The following is a 12,395-nucleotide window of genomic DNA, read 5'->3' on the forward strand; positions in this document are numbered from 1 at the left end:
AGGTACAACTCGTGGAACATGTCATATGCTCCATGATGTTCAAAACACCCTTGAAGTGTCGATTCTAAGCCATAAAGCACTACAAGAAATAAGGTCAATTATGACTCCCTATATTGGTCATTGATTCATCATTGTTGTTGTTTGTTGACCTTTTTTGACCAAATTTACAACGTCAACAGTTGGTCGTCAAGAATGAACAAAGATGACCTTTCTAAAATTTTGGTCGCATGTCTCTATCAACCAAAATATTGGTTTGGTCATTACCCATTTATGTGAGCCACGTAGGATCTGACATGGCCAAGCTGACGTGGCATTGCTAGTGACCAAATGGAATCATCATAAATTTCATATCCCTGGCCACCAGTCTAGCTACATGGGCCTGGCCCAATACCTATTTTACTATTGAAAATATTTGATTTGTTTGGGTTGAAGCATTATTTTTGCTAGAAGCATGCATATCTCAGGATAGGCCCATTAAAAATAAATACAACAGAATAAAAGATTGCAAATAAAACGTATATTTCATTTCAATAGCATATCACATCAAATACAATACATCATCCACCGACTCTACACATTAAGGTTCAACGCCTAACAAGGACAAATCAAAATAATTTTACATGTGCACAACAGAATACTTCTGCAAGTGCAAGTGCGCAGAAAAAGGACCCAACAAGTACACAATCGCACATAAAGAGAGTTCCACAAAGATTGGATGAGAACCACAAGTTTCTTCTCATCATCTTCCTCTGCACAATATACTCTTTCCATTGTCGCCTGCAAGAAGAAAATGATAGTAAAATTGCACGCACGATATATTTTATTGAAAGCTATCCGTAGAAAGCAATCAGGGTAACGGAAAAGTATAAGGATTTGTATTTTATTAAATCAAAACGTGTATAGATTCCCTTGCTTGTTTGTAAAGAGGTGTGATGACAATCGAATACTACTTGCCTGTTTGTTTTACAGTACTATACATGGTTCAAGCAATATATAGAATGTACTCCTCAGTTGAGCATACTCTCGTTCTGAATGAAGATACAACTTTTACTTCTGAGTGCCTTTTGCAAAATTGAGGTATATGCTCTATGTGCTACAAAAAAAGGTATAAACGTCCGCCCACGTGACGTGGTATGTACTTCATATACTCATTCATAGGAAAGTAATATATACCCTCAGTAGTACATGGTATATACCTGCAAAAGAAGCAGTAAATGGTATATACCCGCAAATAAAACAATACATGGTATATACTCATCAAAACAAATACTAGGAGCAGTTTGTAACCTCTTATCAAAACGAAGTATATAGCTAGAAATAAGTGAAATAAAAAAGTAAATGTGGTTAATTAGTTTTGCAAGCAGTATATACTCCTAGTCTAATCTCAAAAGGTAGTACATATATGCACCATTTAATATTTCTGCCTTGGGCCATCAGCCTGAAAGGAAAGATTTGTACTATTTGGTTGCAAGTACTACTGTATATACTACTACATGGATGAATATACCACATTTTCAATGGATATACTGATATTACGGATGAACGTACTCTATATTTTAGTGTAAAAAAAGAACATACACTATATTTTAATTATGGAAATACAAATATACTCATACTGCATAGCAATATCCTCCACTTATAATAAATAATTTCACTGGAAAAAGAATATATATCCATATTTCGTAAGGGCGAGTGCAGATCGAGACATGTACTAGTATGTTTCACATTCATGTTCATGTATGGATGAGTATAGTAGCATATATTACTTCTGATGGAAAAATCATGTGAAAGGTGTTTATATATACTTCCATACTTGTTCCAAAGCTGACAGTAACAGATACTTCCTAGATGGAAGGGATAAGGGAAGTCACACATGCAAATTATCATATATTTTTTCTATTAGTTTGTTGCTTATTTGCTTCCCGGTGTCCACCATGACTACTGATTATCAATGGGCTTTTTTTCTATCCTAGCAAAGAAGTTTGGTAAGTGTTTACAAAGGATAAACATTTAGAATGATTTTCTGCTGCAAGTTTTATGTGTGAACCATATGAATTACTATATGCCATGGATCAATGATACAGAACAAGCATATGCTCTAATAACATGCGAGTGAAAGCACATACAACAAGCATACAAGTCACATACTCGAAAATTTAAGTGTTATACTCTACTATAGATCTACAATAAAAACAAGCCTACCCTCTAGTCTTAGTGCAAATTCTCGGAACACTGCAAACTAATGCAACCACAACATCAATCTATAATCGCATAGTATGTATTGTACATTGATATCCCACACCATATTGTGCCAACCTTTTAATGTTGCGAGTGCAAGAATATAGAACGTTAGCACCACTACATTTTTTACAAAAAATATCGCACTTTACAAAATGAATAAGCATTTCAGAAGAAAAAAATATTCAACAAATGCACGACATTAAGCTCCAGACATTACTTAACAAGTAATAATGATGAAAGCATACAAGTATCATTTACCAAAACACTACAAGCTTACATATAACCAGTTCAGATTTTTTATAGCATTGTGTTTAACTAAGTCAGACAAGACTTGTAGCCCAGATTGAGCTATGCTTGAGTTAGTCGTTGTTAGTATTGGGAGTAGGAGGAGGGACTAGCCGAGGAGGCACTAGACTAGGTAGTGCTAGGGGTAGTCGGGATATGCAAATATATATATCTCCCGATGGTCGTTTATGGAAGACCGGGTAAGTGATTACATTCAAAGTTTGCATGCATGGTCATTTATGGAGATTTACCTGTGGATTCTCAAAAGATAGCTGAAGTGAGTCAATCCATCAAGTCTAACCTGCAATCAATGCAAGAACCAGATTTATAGTTGTGCGTGAGAAGCATTATTTTAGTATAAGCACCGACATAAATGTTATTTATTTGCATAAATATTGATGTCAAGAAAACAGTAACATTTCTAGACCTGTAATCCCCGAGTAATATGTTGAAGTGCTACTGGTGACATGTGACTGACAAAGGTCAACAATACCATTATTATTCAAGAAATAGGGAAATCGGTGACACTCTTTAAAGTCTAATCTACATGACATGGGGAGTCTATGAATGCAAAAAATCTGAATGAAGTATGCTCCGCAATGTCAACTAAAATATGAAGAGGATTTTAATATTCACATATTCACAAATCTACAACACAACAATAAAACACAACATAGAACTGCATTACAATTTGCAAGCAGAAACATAACCTGAAAATGACTCAAATGAGAATACTATGTACGCTCAGTTGTTCAGCCAATTCTTTTTGCAGGCTATCACTAATTTATTGCTTATCAACAAAAAACATTGGTCATAATAAAGTAAATTTAAGCATATGAGAGGGTATAATTAATATATGAAAACATCAAGAATGGATATGATTAGGCTAGTTGCTAAGCTGTCATCCGATGTTAAAGTATCATATCATATTTACCACACGAGGAGTTACATAAAATAAGAATCTTTGGTACTGAATTCATGGTTAAAACAATCAGAATTTGACGTCATTCAGAGTAGATCTGGAGATGACAAAAATGAATGAACAAAACCTTATTTCACGGGCATAACACCGCATTTAATTATATTTATATCAAAAATACAAAATAGATGTGTATACTACAATGGGAATCTATGTTGTACAGCGAGCCAAGTAGAAAACCTTTGTTTATACAATCCAAAAGAGATTAAGTACATAACCAGTATGCTGGTGGCGTGTAGACATACAATTACTAGTTTGGTCATTTTCTTTTGGTTTATGTAGGTATGTATTGTTAGTAATCCGGGAGTGCATGATCCTAGACCACCACATCAAACACATCACCATGCCACGCCACTATAAACGCTCACCACACGGAACTAAAAAGAGAGCACATGATACAAAAGTACTCACATGACCAATTCAACCGAGAACGTAGGATCAACAGAATTTGGACCGGGTGGTGGAGACCTCGTAGTCTTGGCAAGTCGGTGTGGTGGCTTCGTTAGCAGCGGTGCAACATCAATGGTTTCCGTGCATCAGACTAGTTCTCCCAACATCGCATCTAGTTCGGGGCCAAACTTCCATGCATGCATACATGAGAACATGAAGAATCAGATTGGTAAATCATATTAATGGATATTACACTGGATTAAGAGAGAGGGGTAAATCCTTGGCCATTAGGGACTGGATCTGGCCGAGCTCGTGTTCGGGAAGGAGACGACAGTCGGAAGCCTTGTACCGCCGCTCTCCACTGGAACCTCACCATGATAACATCCTGCGCTGTGAATTACCCAAAACGCCCTGTCGTCGACCTGCAGGGAAAAGCTTGTGGAGGGCAAAGGCTCTGCCGCGGGACGACATGGCTGCCCCGTGAACGCCTGGAAAGGCCACTTGGGGCGCGGTCGATGGTGGCGATGGTCAACGTGCACGTCCTCGACGTAATGGATCAGATCTGGGAGAAATGAATATGAGAGACCGAGAGAGAGAGAAGCTGGACAAGAGGAGGTCAATGAAGATGCACCATGAGCGAGGTACCTTTGACACTGATGCAGGCGCATGCCTCGAAGATTACCGGTCAGCGTTCGCAACCATCGTAACCATGAAACACATAGGCAACTCCTGCTGCACCCATTGGGAGAACCAGAGAGGATGACGGGGCAACAAGCTTGTTGCTCGCTCCTGCAGCGGGTAGGGATAGGGAAGGGGATGAATGATCCGTTGATTGGGGCGATGGAAGAGTGGTAGGGGCGGCGGCGGGATGTAGGAGAGAAAGGAAGAAAGCGGCGCCGGGATGGAGGAGGATGTGGGTGTGGCTAGGGTTAGGGATCGAACAACTAATGGCTTTGCTTATTGGGCTTTTGCTCTAGAGCGTGAAATGGAAATATTCTATGAAAATTGGATGAAAAAATTGCGGGTGTTCCGTCCCAAAAAAAATGTGCGGGCATGAGAAATTTTACTCCCTCCCACACTGGCCGGAGTTTTACTCCCTCCCACACACTTTCTTTAAAGTTGCTAGTGTTACAATTAGCATAAATCATTCATTTATTTTTAAATAGATTTTGTATCTCGTGTGTGCATCTTCGGCAAAGAATAGTTTTATGAAGAACCTACATACAAATACTATTTTTTTCATTTCGAACTTGTTTTATGTTTTCCTAGGATATAATACATGACGTAAAACAAGAAATAAAACCAAGTCCTCACATAACCAAATATTGGACCCCTCTTTATTATGTTTTCTCTCTTTATCAAAGTTGCATCTACATATTAGCGGTCACGAGGTTACTAGGGTATGCATGTCTTGTACGGTTAGCGGGCGTGGGTTGGTTAGCTGGTCCAACATGTCATATTGATCTGATGTGCGGCCTACCAGTCAGCCAGGATGTATATCCAGTTATCTTTGACTAGTAGGTAGAATTGACACGTAGACATGACAAGTAGGAAAAAGTATTGCTGAGGTGTCTTCCCATTCGCCTGCATTCAAGACTATGACCATACAATATTGTCAGGATAGGCTACAATGATGCCTTAGCCAATGTCAAATATTTTAATGACCATCTGGTGCCATCAGATTATGACCTTATGGACATAAATGGTCATGCAGTTCAAGTGTTTGGACCCTCTCTGACCGTTCTTGACCATTTGGCAAATTTTAGTCATGGATCTATGACTAATTTGAGCGTGGTCAAAAAAATGTCATAGATGAGCATATTTCTTGTAGTGAAGCATGGTGCACTAAACTATCGAGTAAGCATCCGCACATGCCTGCGAGTCGTTCATAACGTCCATAGACGACATTGGAGCGGGTGGCGCACAAAGGGGAACATCAAGGACATAAGCCTTTTGCGAAGCCTTGAGGATAGTCCTCACATCACGGACCCAGCCCCCAAAGTTACTTCCATATTCTTTCAGCTTAGCTTTCTCTAGGAACACATTAAAATTCAGGGAAGCTACTGTGCGAGCCATTCATCTACAACATAGTTTCCAAACAAAACTTCGACTATTGTTCATGATAATGAGTTCAATTAATCATATTACTTAAGAACTCCCACTCAAATCAACATCCCCCAGGTTATCCGAGTGCAACATGATCCAAATCCACCAACCCAAATCCGATCATCCCATGTGATGAGGTGGTTTCAAAGGTGAACATCTCCATGTTGATCATATATACTGTATGACACATGTTTGACCTTTCGGTCTCTTGTGTTCCGAGGTCATGTGTGTACATGCTACGCTCCTCAAGTTTAAGCCAAGTGTTCTTCCTATGCAAAACTATCTTACACCCGTTGTATGGGAACGTTGAGTCTATCACACCCGATCATCACGTGATGCTTCCAAATGACGAACCTTGGCGACGGTGCACACTTGGGGAGAACACAATTTTGTCTTGAAATTTTAGTGAGGGATTGTCTTATAATGCTACCGTCGTCCTAAGAAAAATAAGATGCATCAAAGGATTAACATGACAAGCAAATCATAAAAGTGACATGATATGACCATCGTCATCTTGTGCTTTTGATCACCATCTCCAAAGCAGTGGCTTGATCTCCATCATCACCGGCATGACACCATGATCTCCAGCATCATGATATCCATCATCGTGTTGCCATTGCGATCATCACGCCAACTATGCTTCTACCACTATTTCTAACTCATAGCGATCAAGTAAATACAACCTTATGGCTCCTTCTAGTTGCCGTAGTCATCGACATGTAAGTCATGATAATTCTATACGAAACATGATCATATCATACATAACATATATCTCATCATGTCTTTAGCCATATCATATCACAACATACTCTGCAAAAACAAGTTATATGTCCTCTATTTTGTGGCTGCATGTTTTACGTGGCTCCTATGGGTGACTAGCAAGAACCGGTCTTACCTACGCAAAGCCACAACAGTGATATTCAAGTTGCTATTTAACCTTCTAGAAGGACCGCCTCTTTCGAATCCAATTCAACTGAAGTGGGAGAGACAACACCCACCACCCATCTTTATGCAACAAGTTGCATGTCAATCGATGGAACCTGTCTCTCGTACATGGACGAATAAGGTTGCTTCAGGCCTCTTCATCGCACAATACCGCCAAATAAAAATAAGACTAAGGAAATAAGCAATATGAACATAAATGCCCACACACTCTTTGTGTTCTGCGTAATCATCCTTGCCAAGACCCGGCAAGGCGCCTCCCCCGCAGGCATGAGTCAGCCTGCCACAGCTCCACCTCATCGCTACACCAGTCACTTGTCGATGAGGTGCCAAGGCCTTAGATAGCTAGGTGGCTCGTGATAGCTACGTGGTGTCGTGCCGGAAGACAGGTTGCGACCTGTTGACACCTGTCCAGAAGCCTGTCAAGACCTAAAGTCATGGCTAGCTCATAGGTGGCAAAGGCCTATCGGGAACGCACCCCTGATCGCCACCTAGGGCCACATTTATGGCGCTCTGTCTTAAGTGTTAGAGTTAGGTATGATAGCACTCTTAGCTGATCATCTCAGTTGCCACTTTGGACGCCCCGTGACCTACAAAAGGAGGCCCGAGGTAACCTAGCAAAGGATTCAGATCTTTGAGCATTTGAGATCTTAGATATTTGACACTTTATAGATTAGGTCCCCGTGGGATTAGAGCCAAGTGTATGCACACACACGTGCTAGCTCTCCCCGGCAAATCTTGTCGAGGGATATCTTCGTGTAAACTTCATCTTCCCTAATCAATTCATCAAAGCAAGAGTAGGGTTTTATGCTACACATCGCTCCTCACCTGGGTAAAAAATCCGAGTCTCATCACCGTGTTGTTTTTTAGTCTCTCCTCTTCGTGTGATACGACCTCCTCGCGAATCACAAAGGGCCAGAAGGTCCGATAGGTGACCGTGCGCACACCTGCACATAAATCTTTGGCGTGCCACAGAGGGGACATCCCTAACGCGAACCTGAGGATACGAGCAGCATGCTCATCTTCATCATGACTTTCTTTTTCTCACGATGGCTCCCAAGAAGAAGATCGACGCATACCCTCACCCTTCTACTTTGAAAGTCATGATGCATGCAGCCGCGGACGCCGTTGGCTCCTCAGCGGCATCAGGTGGCGCAGGCACCGTGAGTGATGAGATCGGCATAGGAGGCGCCACCATCGTGTCCCCTGTAGTCGAGGTCAGAACAAGGGGCGCTGGAGGCAGGCAATAGTGATGTCATAGCAAGCTTACCCCTGGTGCCATGGGCGAAAGGGACACCCAGGCCCCATGCATCCACCAAATCAGTGACCGCGCATGCAACAGCGGCGCCTAGTCCGAGGGAAACCGTGGTCCATCAGCTGCACCGGCAACGGGCGTGACTGCTGGGCGTGTACCTCGTCCAGAGCAAGGTGGAGTCCTGAGCGGAGCCACGGATACGCACGCCTAGCCTCCCCCATGTCAAGCCATCACGGCAACCGGCGTATGGCAACAAGGACATGACGAGGCTCCTCCTAGTTCCACCAGGAGTCGATCGACGTTGCGGTTCGCCTCTTTACCCATGCCGGTCACGGACGCGGAGGCAATGGCATGGGCTCAGCTGCTGTTGAACTTCCCCCAGCGGCTGACAAGATGGACGAGTCGAGAGCCACCATCTAAACTTTGATCGGCTTCGCCGAAGCTGACAAATCACAGCAGGAGGGTCGTCCGGTCGTCCACGAACGCCAACGGCGTCCTGAGCTGGCGGTCATGTTGGGGAGGCCACGCCGATGGTGCAGTCCCCTCCTCGACAGCAAGTTCAAGCACAGCCGCGACAAGGACCATGCACTGATGGGCCCGATGAGGCATATATGGCCTCGACTGGCCCGCGTGACCAGCAGCGTGTCCTGGAAGACCGGCGAAAGGAGGACGCATGCACCACTGATACGTCCAAACATTTTTGATGGTTTCATTCTACTTTCGTGTTTCTGATAATTTTTTTATATTAAGTTTATGATTTATTTGGACTAACCTACTAATGGTTCCAAAAGTGCACAATGTTCTTATTTTACACTTTTATGTGTAGCACCTATCAAAAATAGAAGAGGAAACCTTGTTGGAGTCGAATTGGGACTTTCCTAAAATCTGTCTAAAAATCTTTTTAAAGATTGCCACGTTACGGGTCGAAGACGGCCTCAAACGGAAATCTAAAATAAGACAAAAGTGTGGGGGATTTTATGCTGATAAGTCAAATTCGGCCCATTTGAAGTTCGGGCGCTACAGGAAAGCCCATTTTACTAGAGGACAAATATCTGATTACGGGATTATCGGAATCGGTGACGTGATTGAGTCCAACTCTTACCATATTTGAAGGATTCCGCCAAGACACGACTTTGGGACCTCATTAGGGCTTAGATAAGTCCCTAGGAAGGTTCGAGAGGTGCCCAAGAGCCCTTAGATTAAAGGGGCATCCATCGGAGGGCCAAGGATGATCGTTCCAGCTCCGATAAGGAGAGGAAAACCCTGATTTCTGGGCAGCCACCAAAAGCCACTAATTTTTCCTCCCCCATGGCCTCATCTCCATGGGGGAGGTCTCATCTATAGCACCAAGAAGCCATGGAGGAACGGGGCTAAGGGGCGACGCTCCCCCGTGATGGCCGGCCGGCGCAGGAGGAGCCCCCTGTGCCACTGACGGCCGCCGGCACCGCCCTGCACCTCACGTGCTGCGCCTTCTCCATCCTCTCTGTCGTGATGCCGCCTTCACCAACACCTCCATCATCATCTCCTCCATAGTTACACGGTCCACACTCCCACAAACCTCTGTAATCTCCTATGTAAACATGGTGTTTGATATTATAAATTATTTGCAAATGATCTATTGCATCTATGTCATGTTTGTGTAGTTCCCTTTTGTCATATGATTGATTGTTGAATCTCCATGGATGGTCTGAGCTATATATTGAATTTGTTACAGTCCTATGGTGCCCAAAAAATGTTTATGCGCGCATGGATCACGTCATAGGGTTTGTTAACGTATCTTCTAGTATTTACGGATGTTTGCTAGAGTTCCAACCATAAGTATTTGCAATCATTGGATAGTGAGAGCTTGTTAGCTTTGCCTCTCCCACATAAAAGAGGAATATTAACCTTGAATTTGACTGTTTGATCATGGACAATTCCACCACAATTACCACCACTTTTCCGCACTCATGGTACTATTAGTTTATGGTTACTTAGTATATTTTATCGTTGCAGCACTAACATTTACTTTCTTGTATTTATGATCTTGCAAAGCTTTCTCTCATACTCGTATTGTCACTCTAGTTTTATCTCCTAGATATTGCAAAACGTTTAGTGTGCATACAGTTGTGTCAATGGTTGATAGAACTTGAGAGAATTTTCATTCCACCTTTAGCTCCTCGTTGGGTTAGACACTCTTACTTATCGAAAAGGCTACACACGATCTCCTATACTTGTGGGATATCAAGACCTTTTCTGGCGCCGTTGCCGGGGAGCACTAGCGTGGGGTGAATGTTATTGTGTGCACTTGTTTGCTTTGTCTCTAAGTAGTTCTACTTCCAGTTTTAAGTTGTTCTCTATCTTTATCTGGATAGGGAATGTGAATTACAAAAAAAAATAGTTGTACTTGTTATCTAAAAACGTTTTCAAAAAGGAAAGTGATTGGAAAGACGAGTAATGGTTAAGTGGGGGTCGACCTTGAACACTTGTTTTCATGCCTATGAAACCAAAACAATTCTTTGCATGGAAGATTTTCAGTTAAGAACTTTGTTTATGATGCAAGTTTGCCACTTTGCTGCCGAGAAACAGATTTCCATGCTCCACTGTAGAAAATTTTAAAAATCACCAGTACGTGTTCTTGATCTGAAATTTCTTGAGTGCAAAGTACTATTTATTACATTACTTCCATTAGTTTTGACTTTTGGGATTTGAGGTGCGTAGATAGGTATAATAATTCGATATTTACTGACTATTCTCTTTAAACAGATTTCCTGTGCTTCACTGTAAAAAAATCGTGATAAATCTCAGAATAGTATTTTGATATGAAATGTTTTGTGCATAAACCTGAGATTATGATATGTATTTCATTAGTTTTGAGTTTTGCGATTTTATCTACCTAACTATCTCGTTGAGTGTCATCTTTACAGACTGTTCAGTTTTGACAGATTTCTTAGTTTATTAAATATTGTACTCGGTATTATTAGTTTCATTAGTTTTTCGACGGACAACGGAAATCATGAACACCTTAGTATATACAGTGGCTAATTTTGAGTAAATATTATGGAACTTGTCAATGCTTGAACATGAGTGGATTTTATTTAACGAGTACTAACCCTACTAATGAGTTTTTGTCAAGTTTTATGTGAATGTAGTATTTAAGATTCAATGGAGATGGTGATAAGAGATGAATGAGAAGAGAAAAACTCAATATTGGGGACTCCCAAGTGCAACTCAATGAAGTATTCCAGAATATTCAATCATCAAAGCTTGGGGATGCCCAAGGCATCCCTCCTTTTTTCCATGCCCAGCTAAAAGGCGTTAAAAAAGCGCTTGTGGGAGGCAACCCACTTTGTTCTCCTTATGTTTTCATGTTATTTTATTTCAATTTATTTTGTTTTCTTTGAGTATTAGAAGTTATTACCTCTGTATAAACCTCTCCTTATCCTTTTTATTTCGTTTTGTGCCAAGTTTTAGCCTCCGATTGCAAGAAAGTTCAAAAGTTGTGACATCTTGTCCAGAAACAGATTATGTCTGCTCGACGGAAAAATTGGCCAAAAATCACTAGATCATCTTCTCGATTTGAATTGTTTTTACAGTATTCTCTATATAATTGAATTTCTGACGTCTGTTGTGAGTTTTTTGATTTGAGTTGCAGAAGTGCCCCAAAAAATTATTTTCTACCTGTTGGTCTGTTTTTTCCCAAATTCTGCCATGTTTTGCGTTTTCATTGTTTTGCAAATCTTAAGCTTGCTTTTTCTTTGCAAATACCTTTTTGCAATCTTGAGAAACAATAACTCTTCCTGAAAATCTTTATTTCCAATAGAGAATAAATTATTTTATTATGGGCACTAACTACTCTTATCAGCTTATCATGAGTTTCGTATGAAGAGAGTTTTCAAGTATGCGATGGAAGATGATGAAAGAAGATCCAGGAGTGTCAAGCGCGCAAGCTTGGGGATTCTCCCATGCACCCCCAAGGAATATTAAAGGAGACTCAAATGTCTAAGCTTGGGGATGCCCCCGTGCATCCCCTTCTCCATCAACAATCATCAGTTCATCCTTCTCCATACTATATTTTTATCACTTCATATGTTATGTGCTATGCTTGGAGCGTCCCACTCTTTACTTCTTAGTTTGTTTTGTTTTCTTTTCTGTAATTAATGGTTGGATCCCAGCATATTAGTTTGGAGAGAGACACGCTCCATTTTAATTGCTTAG

General features: G+C 41.3%; 1 long non-coding RNA gene across 1 annotated transcript; it reads right to left on the reverse strand.

The window, feature by feature from the left end:
* Window positions 1–733: 733 nt before the first annotated feature.
* Window positions 734–4,844, reverse strand: LOC123402586. Its single transcript, XR_006611311.1, has 4 exons — window positions 4,541–4,844; window positions 3,917–4,457; window positions 2,778–2,827; window positions 734–777 (listed from the first exon to the last, which is right to left on the reverse strand). It is a non-coding gene; the product is annotated as an uncharacterized LOC123402586 (long non-coding RNA).
* Between the last annotated feature and the right edge of the window lie 7,551 nt (window positions 4,845–12,395).

Source organism: Hordeum vulgare, chromosome 6H, assembly GCF_904849725.1.
Source record: "Hordeum vulgare subsp. vulgare chromosome 6H, MorexV3_pseudomolecules_assembly, whole genome shotgun sequence".
Lineage (NCBI taxonomy): Eukaryota > Viridiplantae > Streptophyta > Magnoliopsida > Poales > Poaceae > Hordeum > Hordeum vulgare.